The 26,013-nt window shown below is 42.0% G+C and overlaps 1 long non-coding RNA gene across 1 annotated transcript in view; it reads left to right on the forward strand.

Annotated features, from left to right (window-relative positions):
- LOC126234675 (uncharacterized) overlaps positions 1–26,013 on the forward strand; it is a 55,625-nt gene that overhangs the window by 21,761 nt on the left and 7,851 nt on the right. The window contains exon 2 of the long non-coding RNA XR_007544761.1: positions 1,601–1,726. This is a non-coding gene — a long non-coding RNA (uncharacterized LOC126234675). The remainder of the gene's footprint in view (positions 1–1,600; positions 1,727–26,013) is intronic.

A 26,013-nucleotide genomic window follows, 5' to 3' on the forward strand; every position in this document is an offset into this window, starting at 1 on the left:
TAAAAATTTGTAATAGAGAGAACTTAGCATATTTGCCCATTCCAAACTCGTAGTTTGATGAAGTTTCTCCTGTTATTTTGTCTTATGGTTCATTATCATTCATAACACAAGTCTTATTCAAATGTTAGCTTCAAGTTGTGAAAGCGACCAGTATGAAACTGCCCCAACTTCTGAAAACAATATGATAGACAATATTGGTGTGGCTTAGGAGGATCAGCTCGTGCCAGAAATCTGGTCCTGAGAGGTTACCTTCCTTGCACTCCTAATTGTTTATGTGTTGAATCATTATTTGTGAAAACTATTTTATATTGAAATAATTTGAATTGTCATTCTTTATCTTTCATCCAGTTTGCTTTCTATCTGTGGGCTACCCAATTTTAAGAAGAAATGTTGTGGAATGTCCCAACCTGAGACAGCAGTATGACAGGCAGTGTTGGTACTGGTGTGTGTTGGGGAGGTCAGTGTTGCTGTAGTTCTGGCCCCATAAATCAGCATTTGTCACTCTCTCAAATATTGAAATTGCCAGAAAATCTCTAAAAAGTCTTCAAAGTGTCCATGGGGCATTGTTGCAAAATGATTCTTTATAAGCAAAGGCTTTGTTTGTCTAACTGAATGGGTAAATATGGTAATGGAAAGTCATTGGTGGCTTACAGATAACTTAGTGAGTGCAGGTAACAACTCACTGAGTAGCTGAGTTGTTGATAGGTGCATAAACATGACAGAAAAAGGTGCTAGCTTTGCAACTCTATCTTCAGAGGTATGGTGTACACATCCACAGACAAACATCTGCACAGCTACTTTGTCCTGACTGCTTGCCTGTAGTGCTGATGATTCTAAACCTCAACTGTAGAGTGAATTGTTATCTTCAGTCTTTAAATTGTATTGTATGTTAACCGGGGACCTAGAAACTACGGAGAGACTCCATCCCCGCTGCAGCCACAGTGGCCCATAACCCCACGATGACTACTGCAGTCCGCTTCACCCCTCTGCCGCCCCACACCGAACCCAGGGTTATTGTGCAATTTGGCCCCCGGTGGACGCCCCAAGGAACATCTCACACCAGACGAGTATAACCCCTATGTTTGCGTGGTGTAGTAATGGTGGTGTATGCGTACGTGGAGAACTTGTTTGCGCAGCAGTCTCTGACATAGTGTAACTGAGGCGGAATAAGGGGAACCAGCCCGCATTCGCCGAGGTAGATGGAAAACCGCCTAAAAACCGTCCACAGACTGGCCGGTTCACCGGACCTCGACACAAATCCACCGGGTGGATTCATGCCAGGGACCAGGCGCTCCTTCCCGCTCGGAAAGCCGTGCGTTAGACTGCATGGCCAACTGGGCAGCCCAGTCTTTAAATTAATTGTTACCAGTAGATGTATGCATTTATATTCATCAAGAGCACTGATAACCATGCTGTTGAACACTTTAAAACCACCATCTTGGATGTGATGGGTTTAGGTGCAACTAAGAAAAATAATTTTTAAGGAAATAAGTACACACATGCTCTATGGTTGTTTTATTTTGTTGTTCTTTTTTTAATGTTTTCTTGTGTTACTTACTTTTGCTAAAATTGTGTGCTATTTAAAGATTCTTTTTTTCAGGTTATCATGTCCCTGACAGTGCTTTCCAACCACAAGGAAGTAGAAAATGTACTGAATCCACAGTCAGTTGAAAACTGGGAGATACATTCAAATCTTAATCTGCCAAAACTAGTCTCAGTCCTCAAGGTTCAGTAAATTAGCTTAGTGCCTAAGACTATATCACAGACCTAAATCGATCACATTTAACTCACATTTTGATGTACCTTAATGCCTTATTTTCTATTTTGTACTGTAAAAACTTAGTTCCCAGCTGGGGACTGTAATGCAGTAAATAAAAATAAAACAAATAAAAAATCTCATTTTGGGACTGCAGAAAAGAAACCTTGGATATATTTCTTGTTTCGCAGACTTTCCTTAAAAAAATACAGTGTACACTTTGTACAGGGTGATTCAAAAAGAATACCACAACTTTAGGAATTTAAAACTCTGCAACGACAAAAGGCAGAGCTAAGCACTATCTGTCGGCGAATTAAGGGAGCTAGAAAGTTTCATTTAGTTGTACATTTGTTCGCTTGAGGCGCTGTTGACTAGGCGTCAGCGTCAGTTGATGCTAAGATGGCGACTGCTCAACAGAAAGCTTTTTGTGTTATTGAGTACGACAGAAGTGAATCGACGACAGTTGTTCAGCGTGCATTTCGAACGAAGTATGGTGTTAAACCTACTGATAGGTGGTGTATTAAACGTTGGTATAAACAGTTTACAGAGGATGGGTGTTGGTGCAAAGGGAAAAGTTCTGGACGGCCGAGAATGAGTGATGAAAATGTAGCACGCATCCAGCAAGCATTTGTTCGCAGCCCAGGAAAATCGACTCGCAGAACTAGCAGAGAGCTGCAAATTCCACAATCAGCTGTATGGAGAGTCCTACGGAAAAGGTTAGTTACGAAACCTTATCGTCTGAAATTGGTTCAAGCACTGTCTGCAGCTGATAAGATTAAAAGAATCGATTTCTGTGATTTTATCCTTGCTCAAATGTAAACAGATGAATCTTTCGTTTCAAAGATTGTGTTCAGTGATGAAGCAACTTTCCACACTAACGGGAAAGTCAACCGTCACAATGTCTGTATATGGGGCACTGAGAATCCGCGGGAAACAACTCAGTATGAACGTGACTCGCCTAAGGTGAATGTTTTCTGTGCCATTTCAGCCAATAAAGTTTTTGGTCCCTTTTTCTTCGAAGGTGCTACTGTAACTGGACTACAGTATCTGGAGATGTTAGAGAATTGGCTGTTCCCTCAGCTCGAACAAGAAGCACAACAATTCATATTTCAGCAGGATGGAGCGCCACCACATTGGCACTTATCTGTCCGTAACTACCTGAACATCAACTACCCGAGGCGATGGATCGGCCGCCAGGCAGCCCGTGACAGAGCACTTCATCACTGGCCTCCAAGAAGCCCTGATCTTACCCCCTGCGATTTTTTCTTATGGGGGTATGTTAAGGATATGGTGTTTCGGCCACCTCTCCCAGCCACCATTGATGATTTGAAACGAGAAATAACAGCAGCTATCCAAACTGTTACGCCTGATATGCTACAGAGAGTGTGGAACGAGTTGGAGTATCGGGTTGATATTGCTCGTGTGTCTGGAGGGGGCCATATTGAACATCTCTGAACTTGTTTTTGAATGAAAACAAACCTTTTTAAATACTCTTTGTAATGATGTATAACAGAAGGTTATATTATGTTTCTTTCATTAAATACACATTTTTAAAGTTGTGGTATTCTTTTTGAATCACCCTGTATATTATTATGACCCATAAAAATGATGCACTGTAGAAAAGAGAATAATATTTGACATTGTTAATTATTGCTTGTACCATTACAGTCTGCTGATGTTGAACTGTCCAAAGTTGATATTGTCATGACAGGTAATATCTGCAGGCAGCTGCCACAGTCCTCCACTCTCAGCAGTCCCCCCAGGGGATCCACAACTCTTTTGTGGATACGTGCGTAGCGAGCACGGGACCCCGAGCTGATGTGGCCTTCCTTCCTTTCCGGGCTGCATACCTTCCCTTTCCGCATCCTTCCCAATCCCCCATCTTCGCCCCCCCCCCCCCCCCCCTCACCTCTGGCTCTTTCCTTCCCTTTCTCCCCCTCTGGGGGTATGGTTTGTGCATACGTCCGGAGACGGACGCTTGTAAATGTACCACATTCTTCGCCTTCCTTGCTTGTAAGTCTTCATCCTTCCTTTGTCCTTCTCTTTTCCTTACCTCTTCTCTCTACCCTTTTCTCCGCTGCGGCGTTTGAGACCTCTTCTTTCCTTTCCCTTTCTCTTTCTTCCTCCCTGTGCGTGTCTGAAGGCCGACCCACGCACTTCCATGCGTAGCCGGTGACGGGGTAACGCGTAATTCCCCGCCCCGGGTAGACAGGTAGGACACGTACGTACCCCCTGGTAATGGCCAGGCCCAGGGAGGGGTGATTACCCGAGCTGATACCTTCCGAAAGTGCCGATTGGTCCCTCCGTCCGTTTGTCGGGAGGTGTGACCTGAGGTGTGAACAATCACCTAAGGCGGGAGTGCCCTCAGAGAAGGGCCCCCACAAGGGAGGAGCGCGCCATCGGAGACGCCGGTAATCATGGGGGATTCTTCCGCAATGGTTTCCCCACCTTCCACTATGTCTGCTCACAAACGTAAGTTCACTGAGTCTCAACCACAGTCAGTTCTTCCATCGTTGCCACAGTTCCTTGTTGTTTCTCGGTCTGACGAAGGTCACGACTTCTCCACGGTCAACCCTTTCATTATTCAGAAAGGTGTCGACGCAATTGCAGGTCCTGTAAAGTCTTGTTCCAGATTACGGAATGGCACCCTGTTGTTAGAAACAGTCAGTGCCCTCCAGGCACAAAAATTGCTGCGTACCTCACTACTACACACTTTCCCTGTCCGGGTTGAACCGCACCGTACCTTAAATTCCTCGCGTGGAGTCGTTTATACACGCTCCCTCGATGGACTGTCTGACGGAGAAATTCAGCACTACCTGTCTGACCAGGGCGTAACGGCTGTTCATAGGGTTATGAAAAGGGTTGACACGAACATCATTCCAACCCGCACTGTCTTCTTGGCATTTGACAAAGTTCAACTCCCATCGAAAATCAAAGCAGGCTATGAGATAATTTCCGTTCGCCCTTACGTCCCAAACCCTACGTGTTGCTATCAGTGCCAGTGGTTCAATCACACCAGCCAGTCCTGTTCCAATCCGGCCAAATGTGTTACGTGTGGCGGGGATGCCCATGAGGGTGCTTGTCCACCTCCATCCCCTCGCTGCATCAACTGTATGGGTGACCACGCCGCTTCCTCTCGAGATTGTCCCGTTTTTAAGGACGAAAAGCTCATCCAGGAAATTAGAGTAAAGGAAAAGGTGTTGACCTTTGCTGCTCGAAAATTATTCGCCAGTCGACAGCCCACCGTGCCTCAGAAAGGAAAATACAGCACTGTCCTTGCTTCTCCTTGGCCAACAAAGGAGGCGGCCACGCAGACTTGCGACCTCACCTTTAGTGCCACGGTCGTCAGATCGGCCAGTGCAAAGATCGCCCGTTCAACCTCACCACTTTCGCCTGCCCACTCTCTGGCTCACCCTTCGTCGAGTTCTGCTAAATCTCGAGCCCAAAAGTGACACCAAGACTTCGAAAAAAGAGCATACTCGTGAAGAGTTTTTATGTATGGCAACTTCCCAACCATCGGTTCCTCCTTCCTCTAAACATCATACTTCCAAGAAGGCTACAAAGAAACCCAATTCCTCTCCTTCTCCGCGAAGGCGTGTCCCATCTACAGCACCACCTGGCGGAAATCGCCCTCGGCCGTCTTCTGTGTCGCCGAGGCGCACTGCTGGCGGCCGATCAACTGGCCGGTCGCTGGTGGCAGGAGCTGCTCCTGACCAACCTATGGATCAGGATCTTCTGCCTTCGGCTGAATGCCATTCCATGCTGTCAGTTGCAAGCTCAGAGCAGTCGTTGAGTTGACAGCGACCTTGGTCACATTCCTCCATTTTCTGTTCACCTTATGTCCATTATCCACTGGAATATCCGCGGTATTCGAGCCAATCGGGATGAATTGTTGATCCTCTTACAATCCTACTCGCCGGTCATCTTCTGTCTTCAGGAAACAAAGCTGCGTCCCCGTGACCGCTTTGTTCTCCCTCATTTTCAGTCTGTCCGATATGATCTCCCCTCTGTTGAAGGCACTCCAGCACATGGAGGACTCGTGATTCTTCTCCATGAAACTCTCCATTATCACCCAATCCATTTAAACACTTCCTTCCAAGCTGTCACCGTCCGTCTTTCCCTTTCCGGATACACGTTCTCTCTTTGTACTGTATACATTCCATTGTCCACACCAATGGCACGAGCTGATCTCCTTCATCTTCTTGGTCAGCTTCCACCCCCATATTTGCTGGTTGGGGACTTCACTGCCCACCACCCGCTTTGGGGATCTCCACATCCTTGTCCACGTGGCTCACTATTGCTAGACGTCTTCCACCAAGCAGATCTAGTTTGCCTCAACACTGAGGTCCGTACATTTTTGTCTGCCTCCACGACAAATTTATCTCATTTGGACCTTGCGGTCGGTACTGTTCCGCTAGCTCGGCGCTTCGAATGGTTCGCCCTTGATGATACACACTCGAGTGACCACTTTCCATGTGTCCTTAGACTGCAGCCTCAACAGCCATATATGCGCCCGCGACGCTGGAAGTTTTCCCAAGCCGATTGGACACTTTTTTCGTCTCTAGCGACATTCGATGTCCGTCACTTTCCCAGCGTCGACGATGAGGTCACACATATTACCGACGTTATTCTTACAGCTGCGGAACATTCAATACCACGCACCTCCGAATTGCCCCGGCGCCCCCCAGTTCGTTGGTGGAACGAGGCATGCCATGATGCACTACGTGAGCGGCGACGTGCTCTCCGCGTTTTCCGCCACCATCCTACTTTGGCCAACTGTATCCGCTATAAGCAGCTCCGAGCGCGATGCCGTCGTGTCATCCGCGATAGCAAGAAGGCAAGCTGGAAATTCTTTATTAGCTCATTTAACACCTTCACTCCCTCCTCGGAAGTTTGGAGTCGGCTTCGACGGTTCTCAGGCGCGCGTAGTTTCTCCTCGGTCTCTGGGCTCACTGTTGCACATGACACATTAGTGGACCCCGTCGCAATTTCTAACTCGTTGGGTCAGCAAATTTTGCTGAGATTTCGAGCTCTTCAAATTACCCGCCAGTGTTTCTCCCGAAGAAACGTGCAGCGGAAGTGCGACCTCTTGCTTTCTCCTCTCAAAATCGCGGAAGCTACAATACTGTTTTCTCCTTGCGGGAACTCCAACATGCACTCTCTTCTTCTCGCTCCTCTGCCCCAGGACCGGATGGTATCCACGTCCAAATGTTGCTGCATTTATCAACCCATAGTCTGCGTTACCTCCTTCGCCTTTATAATCGAATTTGGACTGACAGTACTTTTCCCAGACAATGGCGGGAAGCTATCGTCGTTCCTGTTCCGAAACCTGGAAAGGACAAACATCTCCCCTCTAGCTATCGCCCCATTTCTCTCACGAGTAGTGTCTGTAAGGTTTTGGAGTGTATGGTGAATTACCGTTTAGCGTGGTGGCTGGAATCCCGCAGTCTTTTAACACCTGCCCAATGCGGATTCCGAAAGCATCGTTCTGCAGTTGACCATCTTGTTGCTCTCTCCACTTATATCATGAACAATTTTCTCCGGAAACGCCAAACGGTAGCAATATTTTTTGATCTGGAGAGAGCATACGATACCTGTTGGAGGACAGGCATCCTCCGCACACTGTTCTCTTGGGGCTTTCGAGGCCGGCTGCCCCTTTTTCTTCGCGAATTTATGGCAGAGCGCACATTTAAGGTGCGGGTGAACACTACTCTCTCCCGCGCTTTCTCCCAAGAAAACGGGGTACCCCAGGGCTCCGTGCTGAGTGTTCTACTGTTTTCCATCGCTATAAATCCAATTATGGATTGTCTCCTTCCTGATGTCTCGGGCTCCCTCTTTGTGGACGATTTTGCGATCTACTACAGCTCTCAACGGACCAGCCTTCTTGAATGACGTCTTCAAGGATGTCTCGATCGCCTCCACTCTTGGAGCATCGAAACCGGCTTCCGTTTCTCTCCCAGTAAGACCGTTTGTGTTAATTTTTGGTGACGTAAGGAGTTTCTTCTGCCCTCCTTACATCTAGGTCCTGTCAACCTTCCGTTTGCAGACATCGCTAAATTCTTGGGTCTCATGTTTGACAGAAAACTGTGCTGGTCCTCCCACGTTTCCTATCTTTCAGCTCGCTGTCTGCGATCGCTTAACACCCTCCGTGTCCTGAATGGTACCTCCTGGGGAGCGGACCGAGTGGTCCTTCTCCGCCTCTATCGCGCCTTAGTGCGCTCGAAATTGGACTATGGAAGCATAGTCTACTCCTCTGCTCGGCCGTCTATTCTTCGGCGTCTCGACTCTCTCCACCACCGTGGATTACGTTTAGTGTCTGGAGCTTTTTACACTAGCCCTGTGGAAAGCCTTTATGCTGAGACTGCTGAACCTCCGCTGTCCAATCGGCGAGCAGTCCTGAGTTGTTATGCCAGCCATCTGTCTTCCATGCCTGCTAATCCAGCCCATGACCTTTTTTTCGACGCCTCCTTTGATGTAGGGTATGCAGGCCGCTCCTCCTCCCTACTACCCCCGGGAGTCTGCTTCCGTCAACTGCTCCATTCTTTTTCCTTCCACTTTCCTAAAACCTTCTTGACAACTTGGGGTACAGCACCGCCTTGGCTCCGTCCCCGGATCTGCCTGCTCCGTGACCTTTGTCGATTTCCCAAGGATGTTACCCCTACACTTGTTTATTGTCGGGCATTTGCTGCTCTATGTGCACAAATGACAGACGCCACATTTATTTACACCGATGGCTCGAAAACATCGTTAGGTGTAGGGAGTGCCTATATTGTTGGCGACACCCCAAATCAATTTCGGCTTCCCGACCAGTGTTCGTTGTATACTGCGGAGCTTTACGCTGTTCTCCATGCTGTCCACTACATCCGCCGCCATCGGCGGATACAGTACGTTATCTGCTCAGATTCTCTCAGCTCTCTCCTCAGTCTCCAAGCTCTTTATCCTGTGCACCCTCTGGTGCACCGGATTCAGGACTGTCTGCGCTTGCTCCACCTGGGGGGCGTCTCAGTGGCGTTCCTCTGGCTCCCGGGACACGTTGGTATCTATGGAAATGAGGCGGCCGATATTGCAGCCAAGGCTGCAGTCTCTCTTCCTCGGCCAGCTATTCCATCGATTCCTTTCTGCGATCTAGGAGGTAATTTTAACTCGACTCCGGATAGGGCACTGTCTTTTTAGCCATCGACATCTTTTAAGCGGCGATCCTCCCCCACTCTGTCCCCACTGCTCTCAGCTGTGGACGGTAAGACACCTTTTAATTGAGTGCCCCTATTTTAATCCGTTACGCGCCCGTCTACAGCTATCGCCTGATCTATCGTCGATTTTAGCAGATGACACGCGCTCAGCCGACCGCGTTCTCCAGTTTATTAGTGCCAGTGAAATGACGTCAGTCATTTGAAGCCTTTTTTGGGGACAACCAACCCCTTTCTGTAGTGGATTTTTAAGCCTTCCTTCTGCTTTTAGTTTCTCCAATTTTATGACTTGTTCCCATTGCTGCTGGTTTTCAATTTCGGTTTTTTTACTGTTTCCTAAGTTACGGGCTGGGCGCTAATGACCATAGCAGTTTTTGCGCCAAAAAAAAAAAAAAAAAAAAAAAAAAAACTCTCAGCAGTGATAGAAAATTGGTTTAAAATATCTATTTTTTGCAAAAATCTGGAATTCATGTACGATATTTCTGTAGTGCATCCAAGCATGTAAAAAATCTGTTGTTAATTTCAATTAGGGCCAGGATTATGTTAGTTTTTTGAAACGGGTGAAATTTTTCCATCTGGAGAACAGCTCTAAACTTATCACATTGAAAACTATTGAACTTGCTGAAATACTTTTTTTTCATGTTGATTTATATAATGCATTGGCTTGGCAATGGACCTTTACAAAGTTATGAATCACATTGCGTTTGCAGTGTATTAACTTTGGAAAACAGCATTTATTTGCAGTTTTGTCAATATCTAAATTGTAACAAGTATGAAATATAAAGTCTATCTTCAGCAAAACTACAGAGAGGGGAGGGAGGGGGGGGGAATGTCTGAGCCGGGGGGGGGGGGGGTCTTTCCTTCTCAACCTGTCTGGTAACTCTCCCCTGACCGGTGATTCTGGGCAACTCTTATGAATTCTCCCCATTACCTGAACTTCAACAGTCCTTTTCCTTCACTCCTCTTCATTCTCTTTCACCGTTGTGTCAGGAGGAGGTCAGGAGCCACTGGCTCCAAAAGCTCACAGGTTTTAATACCTATATATGTGTTTACTTTTGCTGCCGCTTGATGAATAGAGGGTCCCCCCCCCCCCCCCCCCCCCTCCTCCTACGTATCCAAAATTTACGCTCTATCTTTTTCATAATGTTGTTAATATTCCAACCTGAACTTTCCATTGTTTGACATTCCAGCTGAATGTAGACCTTCAACTAAGCTATAGATCTGTCTGGTAACACAAACAGGTCTTTTTAGCTTTCAGTTTCTTTGGCTTCACCTACTCATAACCGAACTGCCACATTACACCTAACCTAGACTTTGGGCTACAGATTAGGCTGTCACCACAAGTGGGTCGTTTTTTCAGATTTGTTGATTTCACCAACTTTCAAGCAAACTTACACTTCAGACTTAACTGTCATCTTGTAATATGTGACATAACCACAAAAAATAATCGAATATTTGTTTCAGTCAATAATGTTAGAAGAATTGCTGTTCATGGCGGGAATGAAAAGAAAGCAAAAAATGAAACTGGAATGAATCTTATTCTGTTGGATTGTACACCAGTGGAACAGCCTGCAAAAAACAAAAATAATTCTGGCTCATTTTGATTCTGTTTCCTACACATATACGCGGACAGTGGCTGTTGTAAAATGTCTTCGTCATGCAGGGACCGTTTAATTACCAGCCCATGTGGCCTTTATAGTATTTGTATGGGCACCTGTTGTTGCTTCCTCTGAAGCCAGTTTGTGATTGACAGTAAAGTGCTTGAAACATTCATTTTTGAGACATTTATGTGTAGAAAAGTAGCCTGATATTATTATTGCCCCTGGCAAAATATTTTCTTTGACAAATTTCAAGTGAACAGCTTTAGATTGCATAGGCAAAAAAAAAAAAAAAAAAAAAAATAAATTTGTATGTACATTTTTCAATAACCCCAAATTCCCGTCTTCCCCTTTTTTTTGGTCCCCTCTCCCAGTCGTCTTTTTGCTGCACTGAGATTCATTGATCTCAACAATCTGCCTTTCACCACAAAGTTTCTTATTTTGTCTCTGCCTTGGAGAACCAAATCACTTTTAATTATTCCACTTCATAGAATCCTTCATAATCACAGAATATCTCATGAAACTCAGAAGTAGATTGCAAAAAACAGTGAAGAAGACAAGGGTATCAGTTTCAATGCTAGAAATACATTATCTCTTATCTCACCTCTCATTGGTTATGTGAAACTATCATCCCATTATCCATCCGAAACTGATGTGTTGCCAATCTATGAGCAATAGAGAAGCACCTCCGCAACTGCCACTGACCCATATCTAGACCTCAGCTGCAAGTGTATACAGGAGGCAGAAGCACATAGAGCACCCCCCAGTACTTACATGTCCAAGGAAATGAGGTGTCATTCTGATGTGTACCACACCATGCTTGACTAAAGGGAAAATGATGTGACTGGTGCAGCCATAAAGGAAGCACATGAGCCAAACATTTTGGTTCAAATCGGTGGTCTCTCATATGTTTTTTTAAGTCACCAGTCTTCCGACTGGTTTATGCAGCCCACCACAAATTCTTCTCTTGTGCCAGCCTCTACATCCCACTCTTTCCACCCCACCCCCCTCCCCATCCAAGGCACCTGCAGTTCTTTCATGAGTTCGTGCGTAGCACACACAGTGTCCTGAGTGATTGCAGCCCATTCTTCTTTCCTAAGCTGCATTTCCTTCACCGTGTCCCTCCCTCCCCCATCCTGGCTCCTTCGCTGTCAGTGTTTTTATTTATGTCAACCTGTCTATCCATCTGGTTCCCTGTATTACTTGCAGTTTTGTTCCTCTTGCCTGTTCTTTAATCGTTTTCAGCATTTTTCGTTCCCTCATGGGTTTGACCTCCACTTCTAAATTTTCTGTCTTTAGCGTCAGCCATCTGGGGAAGAACTCCATCTCTAGCGTCTACAGTGTGGATTTCCCCCCCCCCTCCCTTTCCTTCCCCTCTTTCTTCCCTGCCATAGCCCCCCTCCGCCCTGGTAATTCATCAGCACACGTAGCCAGTCCTGTCATGTACCCATCTGGCTGACCCCCCTGACAACACAGAGATCACACTACTGATACCTGAGCTGTTACCTTCCCATGTATGCCAAGGAGTGGTTGCTTGTCATCCTGGAGTGTCAGAACTCCTGGCAATGGCCCCTGGGCCAGACAGCTGTTGCTGCGGCTTGCTGACACCCATGGGGGAGAAGTCCTGATCGGAGTGGGTAGTATCAGAGTGTATGCTTGGTGAATGCTGCAAAAATCTGACCATTCTCAAATGGCCGTCTCTTTGAGTGATATCAGGTCATTGAATACTGTGTTGTATGACCTGCAGCCTTCCCTTCTCTGGCTACATCCTGGGAATAGGACCAGGCTCACTGTCTTGGGATGAAACAATTTCCCTGCTATCTGGTCGGTACTTAACAGACGGGGACACATTCATCACCACAAAGCCGTTTTTTGAGAATATCGGGGACAAGTTTGGCAGAGTGGAATCCCTTGGTAAGATGAGATTGGGTTTCCTGTTGATCAAAGCTTCTTCTGCTGCCCAACCTGCAGCCCTTCATGCTTTTGAATGCCTTGGCGACGTCCTAGTGTCTATTAACCCTCAACAGCCACCTAATATGCTCGAGGGAGTGATTTTTCATAAGGACCTCATCCTGCAAATTGATGAGGAACTTGTGACATTCGAATGTTTTATTTCTTAGTTGATAGTCCTCAGTGTAGACGTACTGCAATGTGATACTGGCTGAAAAATGGGGGGTGGAAGTTCAACACTGACTGCTGTAAATGATGTAGCCGACAGTTGCACTGTTAAGTTTCACAGTTCTTTACTTTCACTCTTCACAACCCCCTATATTACACATTTAATATGGCCAGTTCAATATTGGTTAACTTTTGATAAACTTCATTAATAGTTTGCAGGCAAACATGAGCATACTGCTGCAATAGTTTATTGTTGAGTATCTATGAGCAGGAAAAACCAAACCATACAAATCTTGCAGAATAATATCATACGTGTGGCACTATTGGATAGACACTGTCATTATTTTAGCACATGGTCTATTTGTGTTACACTTATTTTGCGGTTAAGTTGATGCGATGTTATTGACCTAACCAATACAGTTTCTCATCCGAAAATCGGCTGTGGGCTGACTTGTCTTGGGACCAAAAATTGGGCCTTTATGTATCCTCACAATAATTGGTACTGAAACAGTACATAGTTTGATGTTTAAGTTACAGAAATTACTATTAATACGTAACTCGTTCAATTAACTGTATACATAGAAAAATTCTTTCTTTTTAACAGTTTCTTCTCCTACAAGGTTTAAACCGAATTATTTATATAAATGATGTAATTAACAGATATAGTTATGCAAACAATGCTTTTGACAAATCTGGTAATTATTTTGGAATTAATTAAGGGCTGGCTTTGCTAACATGTTTTCGAATAGAGCCGAATAAATACTTAAGGAATCCTAGTGGTGGTTCTTCCAAATGTTTATAATTAGTACAGAATTTGTTTGTTTATAAGTCAACAATAGAAATTAAGTCACAAAACAATTACTGATTTCAACCTATAACAAAAGATATTAACTAGGAATAGTCAAAATGAAGTAGGAAATTGATTACACACGCAAAACTAAGCACAAAACTAGATCAGGTGTTGCCACCCTTTCTCTTTTATGAAAATGCAGGTTATAGTCGTATATGTTAAAGGTAATTAGGCAAAAATGAAAATAAAATGAATTTAAGGAGGCAGATGGCAAAATAAGAGAGGAAGTAAAAAGATCCCCGCTTTCTTCGTCACATTACTCCCTCATTTTATTGACCAGATGGATACTGCAAATAGCTAACTGGGCAATTCAGTGACCACAAGTGACCCCAAATGTGGGTTTAACTATCTACACACAAAAAATATTACATTAGAAATCTCCTTATCAAAAACTACAGTATATATGTTTTTCAAAAATGGTTCAAATGGCTCTAAACACTATGGAACTTAACATCTGAGGTCATCAGTCCCCTATGTTTTTCAAATTCCTACTTACCTGAACTGGCCATATGAAAATACCCATACAAAATATTTGCATATAGTGTATTGTGCAATGGCACAAAATATCCACAAGTTATATTTTAATAAAAATTAGGCATCTTTGTCATAAGTATGTCCTTTTTGGGTAAAAAAAGATTACATTCTAAGATACATGTCACTTGATAAAAGTCCTGTCTTAACTTCAAATAGTAAATGGTCATGGGTAGCAAATAGTTGAATTACACTGCACCTTGCACTTCATTTTCAGACAGAAAATTTCACTTGTTCAATGTTTAGTATTTTGCACAAGCACTTTCACTCTTTTAATGGGTTTTAACACATTTTCTCACCAAGTTGTCCATGCCTTCAATAGGTCCAAGTGGCAGTTAGTAAGGAAATGCACTGCTATCAGTTCCCTTGAAGGTGATTCTCCTCCACCACAGTACATGAAAATATTAAACAAAATACTATACTTTTAGTACACCTATTTTTACTTCTAAGTACAAGGAAAAAATGTTTCACACTGATATCAAATAATAGTCATTACCCCATAAATAGATACATTCCACAATTCTCATAACATCACAATAATTAGCACTAAAATTGACTATAGTATGAAAGGCGGGGACTAGTAAAAATTTAAAATCAAGTGCACATTACATTACAGATCATGGCTCTAGATCATAAATCTGTCTGAAACTGGTTAAACTGAAAGATTATTGTTTCTTTTCCACTTGCAAAATCACTAAAATGCCAAGTCCTGATTTGAAATTCACATAATTGATGGACTCGTCTTGTTGTTGTTGTTGTGGTCTTCAGTCCTGAGACTGGTTTGATGCAGCGCTCCATGCTACCCTATCCTGTGCAAGCTTCTTCATCTCCCAGTACTTACTGCAACCTACATCCTTCTGAATCTGCTTAGTGTATTCATCTCTTGGTCTCCCTCTACGATTTTTACCCTCCACGCAACCCTCCAATGCTAAATTTGTGATCCCTTGGTGCCTCAGAACATGTCCTACTAACCAGTCCCTTTTTGTCAAGTTGTCCTACATACTCCTCTTCTCCCCAATTCTATTCAATACTTCATCATTAGTTATGTGATCTTCCCATCTTATCTTCAGCATTCTTCTGTAACACCACATTTCGAAAGCTTCTATTCTCTTCTTGTCCAAACTATTTATCGTCCACGTTTCACTTCCATACATGGCTACACTCCATACAAATACTTTCAGAAACGACTTGCTGACATTTAAATCTATACTCGATGTTAACAAATTTCTCTTCTTCAGAAACGCTTTCCTTGCCATTGCCAGTCTACATTTTATATCTTCTCTACTTCGTCCATCGTCAGTTATTTTGCTCCCCAAATATCAAAACTCCTTTACTACTTTAAGTGTCTCATTTCCTAATCTAATTCCCTCAGCATCACCCGACTTAATTCAACTACATTCCATTATCCTCGTTTTGCTTTTGTTGATGTTCATCTTATATCCTTCTTTTAAGACACTGTCCATTCCGTTCAACTGCTCTTCCAAGTCCGTTGCTGTCTCTGACAGAATTACAATGTCATCGGCGAACCTCAAAGTTTTTATTTCTTCTCAATGGATTTTCATCCCTACTCTGAATTTTTCTTTCGTTTCCTTTACTGCTTGCTCAATATACAGATTGAATAACATCGGGGAGAGGCTACAACCCTGTCTCACTCCCTTCCCAACCACTGTTTCCCTTTCATGCCCCACGACTCTTCTAACTGCCATCTGGTTTCTGTACAAATTGTAAATAGCCTTTCGCTCCCAGTATTTTACACCTACCACCATTAGAATTTGAAAGAGAGTATTCCAGTCAACATTGTCAAAAGCTTTCTCTAAGTCTACAAATGCTAGAAACGTAGGTTTGCCTTTCCTTAATCTATTTTCTAAGATAAGTCGTAAGGTCGGTATTGCCTAACGTTTTCCAATATTTCTATGGAATCCAAACTGATCTTCCCCGAGGTCGGCTTCTACCAGTTTTTCCATTCGTCTGTAAAGAATTCGCGTTAGTATTTTGCAGCTATGAGTTATTAAACTGGTAGTTCGGTAATTTTCACATCTGTCAACACCTGCGTTCTTTGGGATTGGAATTATTATATTCTTCTTGAAGTCTGAGGGTATTTCGCCTGTCTCATAAATCTTGCTCACCAGATGGTACAGTTTTGTCAGGACAGGCTCTCCAAGGCTGTCAGTAGTTCTAATGGAATGTTGTCTACTCGTGGGCCCTTGTTTCAACTTAGGTCTTTCAGTGCTCTGTCAAACTCTTCACGCAGTATCGTATCTACCATTTCATCTTCATCTACATGCTCTTCCATTTCCATAATATTTTCCTCAAGTACATCACCCTTGTGTAGACCCTCTATATACTCCTTCCACCTTTCTGCTTTCCCTTCTTTGCTTAGAACTGGGTTTCCATCTGAGCTCTTGATATTCATACAAGTTGTTCTCTTTTCTCCAAAGGTCTCTTTAATTTTCCTGTAGGCAGTATCTATCTTACCCCTAGTGAGACAAGCCTCTACATCTTTACATTTGTCCTCTAGCCATCCCTGCTTAGCCATTTTGCACTTCCTGTCGATCTCATTTTTGAGACGTCTGTATTCCTTTTTGCCTGCTTCATTTACTGCATTTTTGTATTTTCTCCTTTCGTCAATTAAGTTCAATATGTCTTCTGTTACCCAAGGATTTCTACTAGCCCTCGTCTTTTTACCTACTTTATCCTCTGCTGCCTTCGCTCCTTCATCCCTCCGAGCTACCCATTCTTCTTCTACTGTATTTCTTTCCCCCATTCCTGTCAATTGTTCCCTTACGCCCTCCCTGAAACTCTGTACAACCTCTGGTTCTTTCAGTTTATCCAGGTCCCATCTCCTTAAATTCCCACCTTTTTGCAGTTTCTTCAGTTTTAATCTACGGTTCATAACCAATAGATTGTGGTCAGAGTCCACATCTGCCCCTGGAAATGTCTTACAATTTAAAACCTGATTCCTAAATCTCTGTCTTACCATTATATAATCTATCTGATACCTTCTAATATCTCCAGGTTTCTTCCATGTATACAACCTTCTTTCATGATTCTTGAACCAAGTGTTAGCTATGATTAAATTATGCTCTGTGCAAAATTCTACCAGGCGGCTTCCTCTTTCATTTCTTAGCCCCAATCCATATTCACCTACTATGTTTCCTTCTCTCCCTTTTCCTACTCTCGAATTCCAGTCAACCACGACTATTAAATTTTCGTCTTCCTTGACTACCTGAATAATTTCTTTTATCTCGTCATACATTTCTTAATTTCTAAAATATGTACATTACCTCCAGCAAAAACTCAAGATGTGCAGTAGCATGTATTTACGAATCATTACATTAAGAAAAAAGAATAGTTAAATTCAATTTATTGCTTGTAACACATAATTTTACATGCATGTGTGTTTTCAATTAAGTATACCAGTATTTACAATTACAGTTTTTTAGTTTACATTATTTCTTATTGCATTTTAATTCATGATAAATTCAAGTTATAAGGGCATTTTAGGATAAGCCACTGCTTGACTCATTTTTTAAAAGTATCCCTTGTCAATATCTTAACTTCATTTGGTAACAAGTTATTAAAAGCAGCTCCTTTGACATAAGGGCTTTTCGCTTCTGTTAACCATATGCAAATATTTTCTACGCCTTGTTTCATAGTTGTGAACATCCATGTTTCTTTTTGTGATCTTAGCGTCTTCTTTCACTAGTATTATAGTTTCTAGTATATACGTTGCAAAAACTGTGAGAATATTGTGTCTAATGAATAGGGGTTTGCAAGAAGTTCCTGGTTTTACTTTTGTTATGATCCACAAGACCCGCTTCTGCAGTATGAAAACTTTTTTCATATTAGTTTTGCATGCCCCACCCCACAGTACTATCCCATAAGACAAGAAAGGATACACTAATCTATAATTTACAGTCCTTAGGGTTTTGGAATTAAGATATGGTGAATGGACTGGGTGTTATTTTTTTACAGACATAATCGGCTTGCTGCTTCCATGAAAGTCGATTATCTATGCATAAATCCAAGAATTTACAATCTGTATAGGATTTTGGTACAATTTAATCAATCACAGTATTTTGTCTGTTTGGACCACTTGGTTTAAAACGAATAATATTAGTTTTTTCTATGTTTACTTTTAGGTTCTCTCTTTCAAAGTGTGCCCTTGCCTTTTCAGTAAAGTTATGTATCTCTTCAACTAGGCTGGGCTAGTAGACACCAGATGTATCATTTGTATACATAGCGATCAATTGCTTATTGTCAAGAGAACTTGGGAAATCATTTACATAATAATAATAATAATAATAACAAATAATAATAATAATAAAGATTTTATTGTCTTTAGGCCATCACAGCAATTGACAACGTCAAATGAAGTTACAGTTTATAATACAGTGTGATACGGTATTGACTACTGAAATATTTTAGCTTATATTACAATAAATGTATAGTGGGTCATCTGTTGGATTACTGCATTTTACAGTTGAAGAATTCATTGATATCATAGAATGGGTGGGCAATAAATCATTCATGCAGTCTTTCTTTGAATGCATGTTCAGGAAGATCCTGTATGGCATGTGGCAGCTTATTAAATAGTTTGTGCCCTGTGACTTCATAGCTATTTATTTATTTTGATAGTCTGTGGTAAGGCGTGTATATGTGTTTGATGCTTCTTGTGTTGTAACAATGTACATTTTCTCTATGTTTCACATCTTGTAGGTTCTTCTTCATAAAGATTAAGACATTGTATATATAGAGGTTTATTACAGTCATAATTTTTTGTTTAGTAAATATGGGTTTGCAGCGAGCCTTATGTGAAGAATTTGTAATTATCCTAATGGCTTTCTTCTGCAATAATAGGATGTCATGTACATGACTACAGTTACCCCACAAGATAATGCCATAGGATATTATACTTTGTAAAAATGCAAAATAAGATGATCTGATGTGACAAACTGCCTATTGGCTTCTGTCTCGGGTTCTTCGGCCGACGTTCATCTAATGATTTTTCTGACGTTTCGCCAGCACGAGTGGCTGGCATTGTCAAAGCTTCACCCTCCATTGCCGGTGGTGAACTGGAGGCGAGCTCGCGGCCGCAGACTATATGTACCTGGCGCGCCAACGTCCGAGGGCTTCTCCGCGGTCATTTCCGGTGCGGTTCTCCTCTTGCTACCTGCGACGGTCGTTCGCTGCAGTACGGGAAGCCAGGATCCGTTTACCTTAAGGCTTTCCTCTTTCTTGTTGAAACTGTTCGCGTATTTTTGGATTTCTACAGCTTCTCTGAACAAGCGCGTGTGATAGTGCTTCTCTACAGCCAGAACTTCCGTGTCGGCGAATTCTATTACGTGGTCGGTCTCATTCAGTGCGTGCTCTGCCACGGCCGATTTCTCCACCTGCCCCAACCTGCAATGTCGCTTATGCTCTTTGATCCTGGTGGAGAAATCGGCCGTGGCAGAGCACGCACTGAATGAGACCGACCACGTAATAGAATTCGCCGACACGGAAGTTCTGGCTGTAGAGAAGCACTATCACACGCGCTTGTTCAGAGAAGCTGTAGAAATCCAAAAACACGCGAACAGTTTCAACAAGAAAGAGGAAAGCCTTAAGGTAAACGGATCCTGGCTTCCCGTACTGCAGCGAACGACCGTCGCAGGTAGCAAGAGGAGAACCGCACCGGAAATGACCGCGGAGAAGCCCTCGGACGTTGGCGCGCCAGGTACATATAGTCTGCGGCCGCGAGCTCGCCTCCAGTTCACCACCGGCAATGGAGGGTGAAGCTTTGACAATGCCAGCCATTCGTGCTGGCGAAACGTCAGAAAAATCATTAGATGAACGTCGGCCGAAGAACCCGAGACAGAAGCCAATAGGCAGTTTGTCAACAAGTGGCCACGAAAGCCTTAACAATTTTGTATGATCTGATGTACCGTATTTACTCGAATCTAAGCCGCACTCGAATCTAAACCACACCTGTAAAATGAGACTCGAAATAAAGGAAAAAAAAATTTCCCAAATCTAAGCCGCACCAGAAATTTGAGACTCGAAATTCAAGGGGAGAGAAAAGTTTTAGGCCGCACCTCCAAATCGAAACAAAGTTGGTCCATTGTAATATGAGACCCAATTTAGGTCGAATGAAAGACGATACAGTAGTTTGGTTCGAGTCGTAATCTTAGCAGTTAAGCTTTACCAGGTAGCCATTGCTATGCGTCAGGTGCTCCGTCCGTATTTATACGGGTACCCTTCCTATTTCACGTGCTTCTTGGTGGTGGTGGTGGTGGTGGTGGTGGTGGTGGTGGTTAGTGTTTAACGTCCCGTCGACAACGAGGTCATTACAGACGGAGCGCAAGCTCGGGTTAGGGAAGGATTGGGAAGGAAATCGGCCGTGCCCTTTCAAAGGAACCATCTCAGCATTCGCCTGAAACGATTTAGGGAAATCACGGAAAACCTAAATCAGGATGGCCGGAGATGGGATTGAACCGTCGTCCTCCCGAATGAGAGTCCAGTGTGCTAACCACTGCGCCACCTTGCTTGGTTTCACGTGCTTCGTCTGGTTTGAATCGATTGCTTATTTTGCTTTGATCTGATAAGTGCCGTTTTCTTTGTTATAGGTGTTTACGTCACAAGCTGAAAATGTATTACTGTACTGCGTCATGCATTGTTTGTCCGCTCCGTCCGTATTTATACGGGTACCCTTCCTATTTCACGTGCTTCGTCTGGTTTGAATCGATTGCTTATTTTGCTTTGATCTGATAAGTGCCGTTTTCTTTGTTATAGGTGTTTACGTCACTCTAAGCTGAAAATGCGTTACTGTACTGCGTCATGCATTGTTTATCGCATTCTGGGATGTAACTGACTACAATGTTGATTGCATCAATGGTCGACAGATTCTTCCTAAACCTGTATTGTGTAGCATTAATTATTCCTAGATTCTCAAAGTGAGATGATAATTGTTGGTACATGATGCATTCTATTACCTTTGAGAATGCGGGCACTATTGAAATAGGCCTGCAACTAGATGGAGAGTCTTTATCTCCCTTTTTGTATACTGGGACGATCCTAGACAGTTTTAACTCATCAGGAAAATATCCCTCAAGTATGCACTTGTTTATGCAATGGGTTAAAGGGTAGAGAATGCAATCACACACTTTTTTTAGCAGGTTGCATGATATGCCATATATATCTAAGCTATCAGATGATTTCAGTTGTTTTATGACCCCTTGTACATATCTAGGCGATACTTCGGAGAAGGTTAGAATGCTTGTATTTAGTGACTGTCTACCCCAATTTTGGGAGAGTAACTCTGATGGACTAATGTCTGGTTTGATAATTGCGTCTCCTATTTCTTTCACTGAGTTAATAGCATATGAATAGGACTGGACCTATAGTAGAGTCATGAGGAACACCAAAATGTATATTTCTTATACTTTACTTTCTTCTCTCCGGTATTTGTCCATTAGAGTACATAACCTCCGTGCACTGTTGTCTACCCTTTAAATATGTTTCTAGCAATTGTATGAGTTTTCCAGTGACACCACTCTTTGCAATTTTTGATAAGAGCACGTCATGTTGAACTCTGTCAAAAGCCCTTGAGAGGTCCAGGAATACTCCTGCTGCTTGGGAGATTTCATTTATTTTTTCAACTATATTATGGACAAATTGCACTGCTGCTGATGTGGGACTTCAACGTCTTCTGAAACCATTCTGGAAATCACTTAATATGTCAGCATTGTTGTAATATTCCAAGATTTTTTAAATGTTATTTTCTCTATCAGTTTGCTGAAAGTTGAGATTAGGGCAATGGGTCTGTAGATCTGTACATGCTTTATTTCCCCCTTTTTGTGTATTGGTTTCACTACAGATAGTTTTAACTTGTTAAGGAACACATCGTCTTTGACAACACAGTTTGTTAGATGAACTAGTGGTCACCATCATATAACTTAATTACTACTTGAATCACAATTAAGGGGATGGAAGTTGCACCAAATCATTGCCTGCTTCTCCACTCAACTCTTGAGTACTACTCTCATTCAACCAGAAAATTAAATCCTCATAAAATCATAAAATGTTAACCAAATAGTTGACCTGTCAGAATATTCACATCACTCTAGCACCACAGTTATCAGTTAATGAGCAAAATTACTTTTCATCATTCCAATCTTATCACCGTAAGCTCGTAATTCCTCAGAACACAACTAGAAGTTTTCAGATACTCTATAGATCTGATAGTGCAGCATTATATGACTTGCACCTCACTAAAATATTGCTCTTTCTGTTAAGCTCTCATTCCTAGCTACAGTGTCATGAATTGCACAATATACACAGTACCCAATTTTGCATAGGTCAAAAATAGATAATCAGTATAGTTACACCACATTTGTTTGTATACTGTTTTCTTTTTCATTACTCAATCTTGTTTGTCAGCTCCATTATTTTACTTACATTTCTTACCTTGTTAGCTAGTGGAATGTGTTCAAAACACATTCCACTAGCCAACAAGGTGTGTGTGTGTGTGTGTGTGTGTGTGTGTGTGTGTGTGTGTGTACTGATTGCACTGATTGCACTGAACACAAACACTTCCATTATACCACAGTTAATATTAAGACCTAGTATTCAAGATGGTTTTTTATTGCATGTTGCCTCTGCTGCTGCTCTCATGAGCTGATTACTTCAGATGTTAATTATAGTTTTCAGGCAATCTGCACCTTCTCCTCCATATATGCTGACACTTTCATTTTCTGTTTACCTTACCTCCTTGTTTGACAGAAATATTTTAACCGTGACACCAATTTACTTTCGTTATATTCTATAAAACCAGAATAAACACAGTATCTCATAGATTTTTACCAAATACCACTGCTGTTTATTTCACATTGCCTTTTTTCCATCTTCTTATGATTCCATTACTGATCACTAACACACCATAATATATATAGATAACACTTGAGAAACCTTTTTTAAAATATTCCTGTACTAAAGTATACTGCTGTACAAAATTACGTGAAAGTCGAAGATAGAATGTTCCTGATTCACTTGTAAACTACAGATAGAATTTGAGAAGAGTTTGCCTAAGGAAACACGAAAAATGAGACACAGCTGCTGTAAGCATTATCGCCACATAATGAATCCAAGACAGAATGTTGAACCCCGTACTTGCTATTTGCACAGGAAATTAGTCCCAAATATTACATCAACGTTGAGATTGCAGTAGTGGTTGCACTCCAACAGCTGTCCTGCCAATTCCACAGTTAATAATACCTCTTGTTTCACACTCTGTGATAGCTTACCTGTAGCACCAATAATAATTTTTATTCCAGAAACATGCACCACTATTAGCACCACAGTTATACCCTCTGTGTTCTTAATAGATTCAAAAAATGCATGTGAAATGCCATTCAAATCACTACCATTGTCCAGTAAACACTTAACATGTATACCTTGTGCACTTGCTGTTATTACAGGGTGCCACACTTCCTTTTTACTTACCATGTGATCTTCATTCAGCAAATCCTCATTAATCCTTTCCCTGGAAAAACTATCATCCTGCTTACCAAAATAATTATCAGACACAGTCAAATGACAGATAACATGGTTCTCTTCCTAATTACCACTCTCAAACTCTAATTCTACATTAGGCCTAATATTATTCTCTTTTATCCTTTCGTTACTTAACACTGTGCCGTCATTATCAGTTATAAATTCAAATACCTCGTCCTCTTCACTACTGGATTCGTCACTGCTATCATCATTACAACTACTGTCAGAATCAGACCCACTGTCACTTTCATTGCCCTCAAATACTAGGCTAATTAGTTGATCCTTGTTTCCAATATTAGACCACAAAGCAAAACATGAATTTCTTATGTTCGCTTAAAACTTTACCATCCATTTTGCCATTTTGGACATCCTGAGCAACAGCAACACACTGTGTTTCATCACTTAATTCTATTATAGTAACTTCATCCTCTCTTTCTACAGGATAAACATTGCTACATGCACCATCATTCAACATCTCACTAGAATTAGAATCTATACCTGTCTTACAACTATCATTCACATTACCCTTACCTGTGATTACAGCACATTTATACTCGTATATATATGGCTCTTCATCACTACCTGCTCTAGTGCAAGCCAAAACTGGAGCATTATCTAGTTTAAATGGTTTGATCCAGAATTAAAATCATCTCCTCCATTTCTGTTACTTGAATTTCTCCTACCATTTCTGTGCCCATTCTGGCTATCCTTCACCCAACCATTCCTTGAATTTTTACTATAATTAGTCCTGTTCATCCTGTTTACCTGAAATTCTCTCTCTGATTTATTATGTCATCAAAATTCCTCCTACGATCTTCCACTGAGGGCTTCACCCTTTCCAGTTTATCAACATAATTCAAAAATCACTAATATTACCCCTAGGTGCAGGAACAAACAATTCTCTACCTTTCTGAGGCAACTGAATTTCTAAACTGATAATTATTGATTCACTACCTAGCTTTATGTCCAAATATTTCAGATTGTTTTTTCCAAAGCTGACGGAAACCTTTCACAGTACCCTTCCTAAAGTTAAATCTCTCTCGTCCCCAAAATTCACTCAGAATTCTCTGCTGCTTGTCTTTGGACCAATATTCATCTAAAAAGGCTTTCTTAAAGCTATGCCATGAAGTACAACTATCAGCTACCTGAGCTGCCCATCCATAAGCACTCCCTTTCAAAAAACCTCTCACAAATGACATTGCCTCTTTGCCATTGCTTGTTTCAGGCAAATCATTAAATTCCCTAATGAAATCCAGTGGATGCATTCCCCCATATGGTTCAAAATTATTAAATTTCTTACAACTAACAAATGAAGGACTGTTTGGGACATTACATACTCCATGCTTTTTTAGATTTTGTACCGCTTCCATCTTTTTCTCTATTTCAGCCAATTTTGAATCTACATTTTTATTTACTTTTACCAGTTTTTCCTCTACCACTACTGCAAACTTGGTTTCTACCTCCATTTCTAAATCATTTTTAATCTGATTGATTTGGTTCTCAATTTTAACCCTATTTTCAGCACACAGTTTCGTGGCTGCTTTGACTTCATCTTTACACTGCTTCTTGGAAGCCTCCACCTTCCTACTACAGTCATCACAAAGTTTCTTTCTCTCTTCTACACATTTACTGCTCATTAATGTTAATTTCTCATTAGTGTTATATACTACTTTCTTTATCTGTTCATCACAATCTTTAGCTACCACCTCAATCTTCTTATTAATTCTGTAAGATTAGAGCTGACTACCTTAATTTGCTTTTTAATTTCTTTCTTCAGTTCATCCTGTAAGCTAGTCATGTCCTCTTTCATACTGTTCTCCACCGTACTAATGCCTTTTTACACACTATTTTCTACTATACTAATTTCTTCTTTCGTACTCATGCTACTCATAATTTGCCTTAACATCACTTCCAATTTTCCGTCTGCCATAAACTTTTGCCCTTGCTGACTTTCACTACTAGATTCCTCCCCCTTAGCCTTAACGATTTCATCCACTTCAGTACTGTTTTCGTCCATTTCGCTCATGTCACCACACAATGTAGATGATGCTTCTATCATTTCATCTACAATAGGACTTTCATCCCCATCATTTAAAGTTACTTTCATGTCCGATTTATAGCTACTATCATCTACAGAACCAGTCCCCATTAAGTCTTTCTGTTCATTTAAAAATTTAACCTCTACAGCTTTGTTATCAATCACATCACTCTCCTGTTGTCCATTTTTCCCCATCACACTGTCTTGTTCGTTAAGGCCTCTCCTTATGTATCACTTAATATAAAACGGCTTTTGCTATGAATTACCTTATCTTTATTCACTCATCTCCTGCTGCTACTGCTGCTGCAGTTGTCATCTTGATTCGTCATCTGCATGGCTGCTACAAGTTGTAATTTTTTTGGTGAGGCGTGTTGTTTGTCACGGTCGGCTGCGTCCACCTGCGT

The sequence above is a fragment of the Schistocerca nitens genome, chromosome 1, assembly GCF_023898315.1.
Source record: "Schistocerca nitens isolate TAMUIC-IGC-003100 chromosome 1, iqSchNite1.1, whole genome shotgun sequence".
Taxonomy (NCBI): domain Eukaryota; kingdom Metazoa; phylum Arthropoda; class Insecta; order Orthoptera; family Acrididae; genus Schistocerca; species Schistocerca nitens.